We start from the raw sequence: 13,444 nt of genomic DNA on the forward strand, positions 1-13,444 counted from the left end.
TACTCAGACACCATAGTTAGGCATACCTGTTATATTACCTGTATCCAAGTCGGATTTACAATGGTATGGACTGCATGAGGTGTACATATGAGCCTTTGGACGTAAGTATGCATATGTTCGTATGTTCCAAATGTCCAATCAATAAAACTTGTATGACATCTTTCACTCAGTATTTTATTTTATTTTATTTTATTTTATTTTATTTTATTTTATTTTATTTTGAGTTGGATGTTGTATGACAGTTGTATTCTTACCCTGCAAACATAAGAAAGAAACACAGACATATTTTTCTGTATCAATGAAAGATATTCCATTTGTAATGGACACAGTGTGAAAATAGAATTAGCTGCAGAAATTGGCAGTTGAGATATAAATTGAGTATCAGATTTGTAAATCTTACATATTGATATAAACCCCTTTTATTCCGAATAATCTCACAGCATTTGCTAACTGATAGACAGGAATCATTTCAGATGCAGAAACACTACCATTTTTGGAACAGAAATTTTTTTCAATATTATTACTTTATTTAACTTTATATCAGAATGGAAAGATAGCTGTCCTGAACCACAAAGATAGCTGTGCTCCTCAACCACGAGGCAATTTTAGGATAACCACTGGGGTTTTACCCAACATCTATACGCTTTACACGTATTCCTGGGGATCGTTAAACATTATATAGAGAAAGTACTTCCATTTTATGCTGCAGGCAGAGGAATGCATTGCAAAATAATACTTGCTATGTGGAAGCGTTCAATACTGAGATTATAATGCTATTTATTCAGTTACCAACCAGTTTCCTGTAGCAAAAGGCTTTTTCATCCAGGATTTCAAAAGCTCAGGCAAAATCACAAATCAGCCTAGGAGGTAAGTCATCAAGCATTTTATAGATGGCATTTAATAGAACACTTTGTTTAAAATTTACAGAAAGACCTCCAGCTTTAAGTATAATCATCTGTGAAATTTGTTCTATTCATAGTACATGCACAATGTTGTAAAGCTATCAGCACAGAATAGTCTCTTCTTTAACATTAAAAATATACTCTTCTTTAACATTAAGAAAATGGAGAAAAATCATTTTGTAATCCACCTGAAGACTTTTTTTTAAACTTATTGTGTTCAAGGACTGGAAAAAAAAGAAAAACTTGTTTCACACATACTCTTCAGAACACATGAACCGCAAAATATACAATTAATAATATGATCCAACATCAGAGTGCTGCCATTTGCATAATCTACAAACCTAAAGAGCTCCCAAAAATCCCCTTTGGTTTACAATAAGCCTCTAATTATTTAAAAAAAAAAAAAAGAAAAGAAAAAAAGGAACTGCACCGAGTCAAATACAAAACACTTGGACAAGAGCAACATTTGTAAGTAGCAAAGCATAGCACTTTTTAAGAAGATTATACGTGGCTCAGCTTGTAGAACGGTTTTATTGTGTCCCAGCTGCAGACTGGTACCTGCTGGTCTCATCGTTCTCTGGCTGCAGCATGGCCACAAGCATTTTGTGGTGTTCCCAGCGCTTTTTCAGGGAACCTCTTCTGCCTCTTGCTGGCTGTCTTTCTGTTTTCAACTACAGATACATATAGAAATTCATTCCTAAACGGATACCTTCTAAGTAGCTGTATTGCACTATTGTTCATGTCATGAAATACTCTACCTATCTAAATATAGGATTTTTTTCTTCCCTTGAGCATTTTGCTACTAAGTTCTATAGCCGTGGCTTTAGCACCTCTACTGGCAGTTGGATGATGCAGCAGTCTCTCAATCTCTGTAAATTATTTTTGGGGGTTTTATACCTTTCTCCCGTGCTTTGTTTTATACGCACTCTCCCTCTCTTTCCTACACTTCCTCCCATGATGTCTCTCTACATTTAGTCTACCATTTGGACGTGCTTTATTTTTCAGCTTTTTAAACTTTAGGCCTTTTTGCCCCACCATCTCCATTTTCAGATTTCTTCTTTCCCTCCCCACATATCTGTAGACAGATGTTATTTTCTTCTTTTAAAATGACTTCCTTTGTTTAGCAATGTTTCCCCTTTTGTAAGAGATCAGCTGGCCTCTCAGGCAGTAAAAACTACTTTCAATTAAGTGAGCACTACCATGAATCATGCAGTCCTTGAGAGACCAGGCATGTCTTGCTGTTGGAGGAGGATTGCGAAAGAAAAAGATGTGCTTGGGACCATTGCTAGACTATGCGCACCCTAAAATCTTCGGTGTGTGCTGACTGATCTTTTACATGGATTTTTTCAGGCATGGTGATCCGTCTGGGAGGCAGCACAGAGCCAGCTGAGGAACTGGCAGCAACCCAGCTACAAAATGCTGTAAGGTCTTCACCACAACGGCTTTTTCAGGAAAATAGACAATGTCAGAGTCAGCTAAGAAGCAGCAGTACGATACCAGGGATTTTGTGAATTGTCCAGTAATGTTAGCAAAAGGTGTTCTGCTGGCACTGTTTCCGTACTAGCTCAGTCAGAAAGGACTTTATTTGTATCCTGTGTGTTTGTACTAAATTATCATTATAGGAAACTGAAACAAGGTGGCAACCGAGCTGCATTGGGACAGGTAAGTGCATGAACACATCATGGACACCATTTAAACTCTCCAGGGCTGGGTCAATTCAATTAGCCGACATGCAGTAGCAGTGTGGTGGCAATGGCCATAACACAAGTCAAGAAAAGTCTTTAAAATAAAATATTGGTTTCCTGAATTTCTCTCATTAGACCATACTCCCTTCTAGCATGTAATGCCTTTATCTTGCAAAATGATTACAATTGGCCACAGCTGATGAAATTTATTTAATCAACAATGGGTAATCGTTGCCAAAATTTATTACAACAGTCTGTTCAAGCCAGAATTTGTTAAGCTGGCGAAGCAAAGGAATAAAGCAAAAAGCCAGTTTATGCTGCTGGCCTAGAAAACCCATTTGTTTCCCTCAGAGCTTTGTCACAGTGGATGAGAAAAACTGAAATATTAGAGAAGGCATATACCTACTTTGCACTAAAATCTGTATTTTGATGTTGAAAGATCACTTTAGCTGCTAAACTTTCCTTTATGTAGCCACAGGTCTGAAAACAGGATCTGCATTATGCTAAATAGAGTAATCCATGCCCCTCGTGAACCAGGCTTAGGCAAGAGGAGCGTCATTTACATCGCAACCTTTGCATCCGAAAATGCACTGTAATCTAAACATGGTAGAGACACACAAGCCATCCTTCATTTCTGCTTTTTTAGCTTTACTACCTTCAGTGCTCCTTCCTTAGCATTCAGACATTTAATTTGGAACAAATGGTATTTCCTGGAGGAATTCTAGTTAAGCCATGTAAATTATAAGACAGTTACAGATGCAGACTGGGACTGCAGAGCAGTCTTTTCCTTTGGGAAGTGGATTCACAATGATTTTTTCATAGGTTTTACTATTTGTTGTTCAGTGCTATTCATCAAAAAATGTATCTGCCTCTCTAGAAACTCAGCATTCGATCATAAAAATAAACTGGATTTTGTTCATTCATAGCTTAGATTGGGATGATACATGGGGAACAACTTTAGCTGTTCAGTCTTTACATCAACAGTGCTCAACAGGTATAGCTTACTTCCGCATAGCCCAAGCACACAGGTGTACCTTCTCATGGCGATTTCTCAGAGCAGATGCCCAATATTTTCTGTGCTCATTTTCTCCTCTTTATCACCCTTTGGTGATAAAATGTGCACTGGGACAAAGTAGTGAGAATTTTCTATGACTTCCAGACAGATATTTTCCTTATGCTCCTGTGAGCATTGCTAGAAGCAGCAGACGCAATGTGCTGCTGGGAAAGTTTCAGCCTCAGTCTTGTTGTCCACCCAAGACCTTTGAGATGCTGTTGCCTCTGGCTCCAGCCACATCTTCCTCTGGCGTGAGAAGGGGGCTGGAAAGCTGAGGTCAGTCTCATGGAAGAAACATTTTGCAATGATTTATTCTGAAGCCCAAGGTTAACTAATTTCTATTTGTTCTCATTTCTTCATTGTAATTCAAAGTTAATCAGTCTTCACTATTTCTGTAAAGAATCGTGAAGTTTGTTTTCCTGTATTTATGGACCTTCAAAGAACTAAAATCCTCTGCTTCCAAGCAATGAAATATCCTCTTGATGCAGATGAAAAAAGAAAATATGTTTAGACTACAGGATGGCCAGAAAGCTTCAAAACCATAAAACTTCTGGCTTGTTTAGTGCTCTCCTAAAAAACATAAAGATGACCAAACAGATTATTTGTATTAAAAAAAAAAAAAAAGAAACAAAACTTTTCGGTCTAAGAATTTCTTTGCCAAGTTTCAATCTAAAATTATTTTTTATGGCTACGTTATAAATTGCTTAAAAATGGGGTTTATAATGGAAATGGTGACAGACTTTACTATGGCGGCACTAGCAGGCGCCAGCATAATTACAGTCTTCTCAAGACATAACTTATTACAGGCTATGCAGCAGAGCCAGTATTTTGTATTTTAATTAAGAAACCTGGATTTTGTTTGTAATAATTGACTGTTATGCCGCCCCTCTTGCCAGGACACCCTTGTAAAAGAGACTCTTGCCTCTAGTAGTCTTTCTTGGTTAAATATTTTAAATAAATTTTATATTGTTGACTGGAAGATTGCATGCATTTTATAGGTCATTATTAACTGTCTTTTGGTGACTTCAGTTGTTCTATATTTTTTAATGGAGATTTTTGTTCCTCTCATCTGTGACCAGGAAGGTTTACAGTTTAGGTCTTAATCTGTACCACGCAGGCCTTCCTTAAGAAAGGATGTTCTTTAGCTATGCTTTCCTACTGCCCTAGGCAGGTACTACAGATTCCGTTACCCAGTGACACTGAAACACTTAGACCTTCTTCGCTGCCCTGAGAAGGGCATCACTGCAGCTCCTGCCGTGTGGCATCTCAGCTGAGACGCTACAGGGAATTTCAGTTCCTGGACACCAAGCGGTATTTACTACTTGCATACAAGCTCCTTTTCCTGTATGTCGCTGGAATAAAACCCACAGCACGCCAGTAGCCCGAGGAACGTCAGCTGTTGGCCGGCGGTGGGGGTGCGGGCTGGGCGGGCAGTGGGGCCATGCTGCACGGGATGCTGCTGCCTGCCGGCACCGCCGGCCCTCGGCCGCCGTGCACCCCTTGCCTGCCTCACCCTCACCCTCGCCCTCGCCCTTTCCCTCCGCAGCAGTTGCCATTACAAACACCCTCAGTCAGTTTTCGGGCTTTGCTTTTGTTTCTTTATTTCTTTTCACTTGTTCTTCACGTTGCTGGAGTGCGTGTCCTCCCATAGCCAACAGTGACAAACGTCATCAGCTCTTTACGTGTACGGTCCACAAGCTTTGGGTATCTAATTTTGACAGGAAAACCGTGGTGGTAATTAAGTATTCAGAGAAGGACCCTGATGTGCACAAAATTAAGTAGGTCACGCCAGCACATGTGTAATTTAACATGCTATAATAGTAGTACCATACAGGCACATACACAAACGAGATTGATAAAAGCGTTCAACATTTTTAGCTGAAAAACAAAATATGAGTTGAAGCAGTCCAGGACTAAAAGAATATGTTTCTCAATTTTTTTTTTTTTCCTACGCCTGACTGGCACTGAGTGCAGCAAAGACTAGGCTGAAAGCATTGCTCGCAGCCCCTTTCTTTCTCTCTGCTTGGCCTCAGAACGATGCTGTTCTAACAAACACTATTCAGTCATTTCCCCCCAGGACTATCTACCAACTGGAGAGATTATCAAAGTTCATTATGTCACTTCCTTTCTTTTCTCCAACACACTCCCAGGCTAAGAAAAGAGATAAAGGAGTCAGCCTTACCAGCAGATCTCTCCCTGCTTCCTCCTACAGAAGTTTACCTCCTGCCAAGAGGACCTTCAACAAGACTTTGCTGCCTTTGGACCTTCCAAGTGGAGCACAGGGAAAAGAGCATAGGAGATAATCTACCATTGCATGGTTTGGAAAAAAAAAAAGCAAGAAAATAATGGTATTGTCCTGTGACTTGCTTTTGGGTCCTGAAACAGCTATCAGTATTACATTAGCAAAGGGTTATTATTATGGCCAAACAGCTGAATGAAAATAGAAATACAATATTTGTTTTTATTTTGTGTCCTTGGAGAACAAATGCAAAGTGAAGAGGAATTTAAGGGAGAAATACACTGCAAGAAAATTGATTAAAAAAGCACAGAAATTATATCACAGGCCTTTCTCAAATATCTATATTTGAGATTTCAAATATCTCAAATATCACTCTTCACCGGCTATTTATTAGGTGGCATTGATTTCAACCATGTGAGGAAAAAAGGCTGGAAAATGTGCTTCAGTGTAAATGCTCAGGCAGAAAAACTGGTGAACAAGCAATAATCTACAGGATGACTGGAAAGGCTGGACTCTGAGCCTAGGGTGCCCAAGGTCCAGTGAGGTCCCGTAGAACAGCAAAATCCAATTGATGTGGTGGTGGATCATTTTCTGGATGCTGACTTGCACCCTGCTTTTAATCATGAGAAAGAGGGAAGCTTTTAAGGTGAGATTTCAAGCAAGTTCCAATCAGCTGATGCTATGCAAGGGAAGGAGCACTCTCGGTTGGGTTGTCTAGGGGGAGAGGCACCTAGCTCCGCACGAGCAGGGTTGTGGAGGTGAGAGGGCGGGGTGCGACTGCGGGGATTTAGAAAAACTAGTAGATTTGAGGACTGATAATGAAGAATTATTGCAGTAAGTGCTACTGTAGGTTCAGGTCCATAATTTTTTCTCTGCTTGGCTATATGCTAAACACCTCTTTATCTGATCCTCCAAATACGGCTCAAGCAATATTTCATTATGCAGGAAATGAGAGGGACCAACAAACACTGTGTGTGACAATGAAAAAGAAAGAAAACACCAGCCCCATCATCTGACTCCTTTATCCAAACTGACTAGACTGATTGCCTTGACATCATGTTTATCGATTCCACATGTTTTTTTGGGTTTGGGGCCTTTTTCTAATTCCCAGAAAAGGATGCCTACAAAGGTGAAAGCAGAAACCAGTAGAGTCCATCTCCTAGGAGTATGTACTTGACTGCAGCACTTTGTTATTTTGTGCTATAAAAGGGAAGTTAACAAAGCCTTTTAAAAACAGCAAAAAATGTGAAAAGGAAGATGTGTTTCAGAAATAAAATTTACAAAAAAGAAGGTGTGGCAGAAAAAGCAAATAAAAAAGGATAATTCTGTCTTCTACGGTGAAAAGGAGGACAGCTACAGACACAGAAGTCCTTGAAAACCAAAAGCTTTTCCTCTTAAAGTGTCTGGTAATGTGAACTTGAGTTATTGGCAAGATTTAGGCTATTCAAGAGGAAAAAAGAGATAACCAAAAATACTACGGGGAGTGATTGCTAGAAACCAGAATTAGGTATCAGTCTCACAAGAATGATACGCAAATAGGAAACTAATGAAACTAAATCTCTGCGACCAGATATCAATGACAGAAAATACATAAGTAGTAGAATAAAAGATTAAGGGTTTCTATTGGAAATAAACTACTATTTCTATAGGATTTGTCAAAACAGAACTTCGTATACAAAATGTACAAGAGCTAAGAGCAAAAGTTTCATTTTGTTTACCTGACAGGAAACCTTTTCTGTCTCATGTCATTGTGTAAATAGAAGGGTCATTAAATCTGAGAGCTGAACAGGAGCTGAGCAACAGGATTATGCGGTATCATTAGCTATTGTCAATCCGTGTGCAGGTTCTGCAGTCATCCTCCATTTGTTCTCCGAATGAAGCGTGGAGCATGACTACTTCTCAGCTGGAATTGTTCTGGTGACTTCTGTCATAACACTGGAATGATAGGAAATGTTGGCCAAATCATGCAGGCTTTAGTCAGGCAGTGCACCTAATTAAGTCAGTGGGAGATTTTCCCTTCATGCAAACTGTGGAAATTGGCCTGGTTTCTTTATTCACTCGCAGATCATGATTCCTATCTCTTTTTTTTGTGTGGCACTGGAGGATGGTTTGAACACTGTCTGGCTGTTTAATGCAATAAGAATCCAGTCCACGATATACCAACTTCATCCTGAGTAGGGATGGAGTCAGATTTAAAGGTGTGTGTTACAGCGTGCGAGCAAACTCATTCTAGCCAGCAGTAAAATGTACTCTGGCCCCATTCCAGCAAAGCACTTAATCATATGCTTATCAGTTAAAAGGATGACTCAAATACTTCAAATTATGAACACGTTTTTATGCCTTGTTGCATCACACCCAGAATGTTTGCACCATTAGCCTGGATTAATATTAACCAGAGACTGAAAGAGATTAAATGGGAGAGAGAGGTTTAGAGCAAACTGAAATTCCACACACTGCAACACACAACTGTGATATTTTGATCCTGCTAATACTTTTCAAATGGTTTGTACAACCACCTGCTTAACAGATGAGATCTCTGATTAGAAACTTAAGTCTCTGATCTTCAGGAGTATTAATTTTTTTAAAAAATAACCTTGTTTTTAAGTCATCCCAAACCATCCCACTTGCATTTAAATTGCTGTCATCAGTATTTCAGCTTCCTGAGCTGCATAATGAGAATGTCCTAAGGTCTTTCGTTTTTCTAAAACTATTTCTCTTACTTGCTGTGGATGACACAGTATCCAAAAAATCAGAAACTCTTGCAATTGCATAACACAGTCCCAGCTGCGTCTGGGTGATGACCGAGTGAGGTTACCGACAGCGCTACTGATCAGACTCCAGTCTGGCACAGCTTCTTCTTCACAGACGCACACTTTTTGCCTTCTGAACCACGGGCATGCCCTAGTTTTACATATTTACCTGCTTCTAATGAAATAATATAAGCAGCCTGAGAAAGATTTGTACGATAACGGAGTAAAGAAATGAGTGCTTTTTATGGATGATATAAAATAAGTTGACTTTTAGTTACTGTGTTGTTTGATAAAAGGTAATAAAAGGAATGTATCAATCCTGATAACTTCAGGCATTAAGAGTCAAATGACAGCGGCTACAGACAGTTCCAGTTGCACAAATGCATGCACAAACAAGAAATAATGATAAATACTTGGAGAATCAAAAGTCTAATAAAAGCAAAAGTAGGAGAGCAAAAAAGGGGAGGGACTCCAAGGACGCCTAAATGAGAAGATGATATTGTACAGAAAGTTTTTCATTGTAACTCAAGAAAATATAGGGAAGGTCTGATTGTGTAAATAATTGTTCAGTGTAAGTTTCTCAGGAAAAAAAAATAAATCACTGTTGATATTTTGGCCCAAAGCTTTGTGGTTACTACCACTCTGTAAATATGTCATCTTCAGGTTACAAACAGATATTTTTTGTACACCCTTGAAAAAAAAAGTTAGCAATAACCTGTAAAAGCAAGTCCCCACCATCACTTTTAATGGTAGTATGAGGCAGATACTAATGAGAGTGCGTTCACTCCCATGCTCAGTAGACATATTTATCAAAAGAACCAAGAGTAAAAGCAAGACACCCACACACAATCTTAATTAACTTGATAAATGAGAAGTGAAAAAATAGCAGTTGGCTTTTACATGACATTTATACATGTGAATGAAGTTTGCACAGACACCATTATTTACATTTCTTATTTCACCTCCCATTTACAGCAATGTGAAATACCTGCCGTGTTATTTAGATTATTACTAGCTAAATAAAACAATCTACAAACATTGCCCATTACTTACATCTCCTCTTATTTCCCAATGAGGTGGCTTAAACAACTGGAAACTGATCTCTTGTTATTTTTCATCTTAACTTCACCATTACAGTACCCAATTTGGTTTGACAGAAACAACCCAGTTCCCTGTTGGTGACTATTAGGGAACTTTGTAGGACAGACAGCAATGCCCACTGCTCGATCACCTGTGGGAAACGTGATTTCTGTCATCGGATTACCATCTGTTTGGAGGTGGCCTGGGGTCATATCCATCCTGCCTAATGGCAAGCACTGCATGAGGCTCCAAATTACGACCGTTGTAAGGCGAGGCTCTGCATAGTCGAAAGAGAGAACCAGGTCTAGTCAGGATACATTTCATGCCTCGAGCATCCTCACCTTTCTCAAGGAGTTGCAAGCCACTAGAATTCTGTGCTCTGCAATTCTCCTAAGAGGACAGCACTGGTCCCCAACACTCTTCAGCTTTTCTGTTTAACAAGAGGTAAGTGTGTGAATGACTACGTAAAAACTGTTGTGCATGGATTTCTATCACGTGATTCTTCCATAAATACAGAGAAAGGGGAACTAACAAAATATACCATGTCAACAATCTGCAGTAGCAGAAAGCATCCACCTATCTGACTTTATCCAATACATCTAGAAGTAATTTTCAACATGTGTGCCATTTATTGCTCACAGTACAAGTATCTGTGTATACGCAATGCATCACTCTTAGTTAAAATAACTGTGGTACACTTACTTACAAACTGGATATGTCCAGAAGACAGGATAATACTGAAAATTAACCATCTCTCATAAAAGTCACTGACACTGATGAAATTCATTGAAGATATTATTTACTAATATCTCAGTGAATTATTAAATCAAATGCATCAACTATCTAAAATCTATAAATAATGAATTTTAAATCTGTCAGAATATGGGTTAAATATATAATATGATAAATATTATTCAGCCCCACTAATAAATTTTCTTAAACAATCTTAATCCTGCTTGCTGGTTTTTGCTAGAGTAAAATACGGCAAGCACTGGAGTCTCCCTTAGAGCCTGGTTTTGTATAATAACAAAACTCACCTTTTTGGAGAAACACAGATTTACTATCAAGGAGACAGCTATATGACAATCTTGATAGAGAAGCTGGTCATACTGTGGGCAAATTTAATAAAGAAATAAATCAAACAAAATAATTCTCAGAGGAAACTTACTTCATTGGAGGGGAGAAATAAAGGTTCACCAGTAACCATAGTGAGTTCATATTATTGCCATTGTTTTTATAAGTTGTTGCCATGACTTTTTTGACTTTTGGGCTAGATTGGACTTAAAACACAACAGATGGCTACAATTATGTGTCTGTAACTTTTTTTTAGAATAACTAAACAGAGCACAATAAAATAAACAGGCTTATATTCCGAAGAGACTCTCACAGTTTAAGAGAGCTATACATGGTTATTAAAAAAAAAAAAACCAAACTCTCTAGACTCTCTATACAATAGGAATAAAGTATAAATGAGAAAGTAGTTTCACAAATGTGCTGTATTCAGTAAGCACATGATTCATTCCTATATAATCTAATTTCTTCGATTAGCAATTTCAGGAGCACTGAATAAAATGAAATCATATGATAATTTTGTGATTATTTGGGGTCCAAGTGTGCATTCCTTTCAACGGCACAGCTTGCACTGGATTTTGTCTCAACAAGAATTGCTAGCTTGAGCTTTTTATAGGAGAGTTTTTAAATAAGTACATCTTAATTGTAATATTTATTATCTAGAATGAGTGTTGAAGAAGACTGAATCAACTCTTTTTTAGAAAATGAAATTTATTTAATTACCTCATGATACTTCAATTTGTGTATCAGTGGACTTCGTAAAGGACAAAAAGAAAGTTCAATAAGGAGAAGGAAAAAGGCATGGAAAGGAACAGAGTACGGGCTAAACAACACCCCACTAAATAAACAAATCAGTGTGAGGTGAGCATCGTTATGTCTTTAAGGCTGTGTTAGGTAACACAGCCTACTTTAACACAAGGTACTTTGAAGAATGTAAATAGCCTCAACTATTGCACAAAATAGGGTATATCTGACATGGAATATCAGCTTAACCTTAGAACTTTCTAGCATTGTTTTTTGCTATTTTATTTTTAAACAAGGCTGTAAATATTTAACTTATTTTTTCTCTACAACTTTTCAAGCTATTATGGCATTTATAATAATATATTTAAGATACATGTGTAGGTTACTCAAGACTTTGGGTATTATTGGCAGTTTCTCGGTCATGCTGTACCTGGCTAGGTCAGCAAGGAAACATCCATGGCATGGGAATGAGCCTTCCTGCTCCTGTCACACCCCAGGCTGCTAAGTCCAACCCGTACAGCACAACCCCACAGTTCAGTTGCCTATCTATGACCAAGGCAGAAACTGTCTTCAGAAATCACTAATTCGTTCAGTGACTACATGACCATACCTGCAAGATTGACACGTCAGGCTGAAGTTTTGCAACCTGAAGTCAACAGCTTTTCCCTCATTAACAACATGGTCCAGCTAAACTTCACGGCCTGTGTGTCCTGTGGACACATGCAGAGTAGCAGAAAGTTGGACAGATCAGTTTGAAGCACCTATGCTATGTGCATGTAATCTTCTATCCCTCCTATGTAAAGCAGCCATAACTTGCCCAAGAATAGTCCTGTGGGGGTCTGGTTCCCTAATGGTGCAATGTCTTCATTTCTGCATGTTTGTGGAACTCTGTCCTCATCCCTAAGCACATTTAGCACATTTCCAAATAAGCTTTGAATGGGCCACACTGGCGGTTTTTCGACATCAGCACACTGAAGGAATGAGCCAGTTTATAGTAAAATGCCTTATGTCAGAAGATAAGAAAGCAGTTTCTGGAGTTTGGTGCTATTGACTCAACAGTTTTCGATTGATCTTCTCATCCTTTGTTTCTCATCCCTGTTGCACACAGCTTCCATGGGACACTTTTTGCTTTGAAAAGTGAAATTTTACCCTACTTATCAAAGAGAATTTTTTAAAGTAAGAAATTATCTATGCTGTGAAAGCAAAGGTGACAAGCATGAGAAACTTAGAAAGCATAATAAAAGCATGATAAATCACAAGACACAAGCAAGATGTCCAGTTCAGCAAAGCCTTCCAGCATATGCTAACCTTTAAACACATGCTGAAATTCACTTTAAATACTTTATTGGATCCAGGATAAGTTGCAGAATACAGTAAGTAACAACAAAGACCAACAGACATGTCATATTTTTCAAGATTTATTTCCATACATTTACTAAAACTCTGTGTACAAAACAAGGTAATTTTGCCTTCATGGTGTCCACAACTTTCAATTTATTATGATATCAAGCTCACATTTGCTGTAACACTCTAATTAGAGTAAAAATCTTGGTAAATCTAAACATAGACAATTTATTCAGTCTGGCTATATATATATATATTCAAAAATGCCAGGGAAAATTGGAAAACAAATTTGCTGTACCACTGACACTTGTTTCAGAAGTGTCGTGGAAAACTACAAAGAGTGAGAGGAAATAGTACTGTTTAAGGCCGGCTAGACCAAGACTGAGATGGACACTGATTAAGTTTAGTCACCAATAAACACTGGAATTTATAATTTGCCTGACAAGTTGAGAGCATGGTTCATAGAAAAGGCTTTGCTGAAGGATATTCACATACACTATACAGAGTCATTTTCTATATTCGGTATTCCTTGAATTATGAAGAAGTATAGCTTTTGCTTAGTTTGGTTCATTTTC

This window comes from Calonectris borealis, chromosome 3 (assembly GCF_964195595.1).
Source record: "Calonectris borealis chromosome 3, bCalBor7.hap1.2, whole genome shotgun sequence".
NCBI lineage: Eukaryota > Metazoa > Chordata > Aves > Procellariiformes > Procellariidae > Calonectris > Calonectris borealis.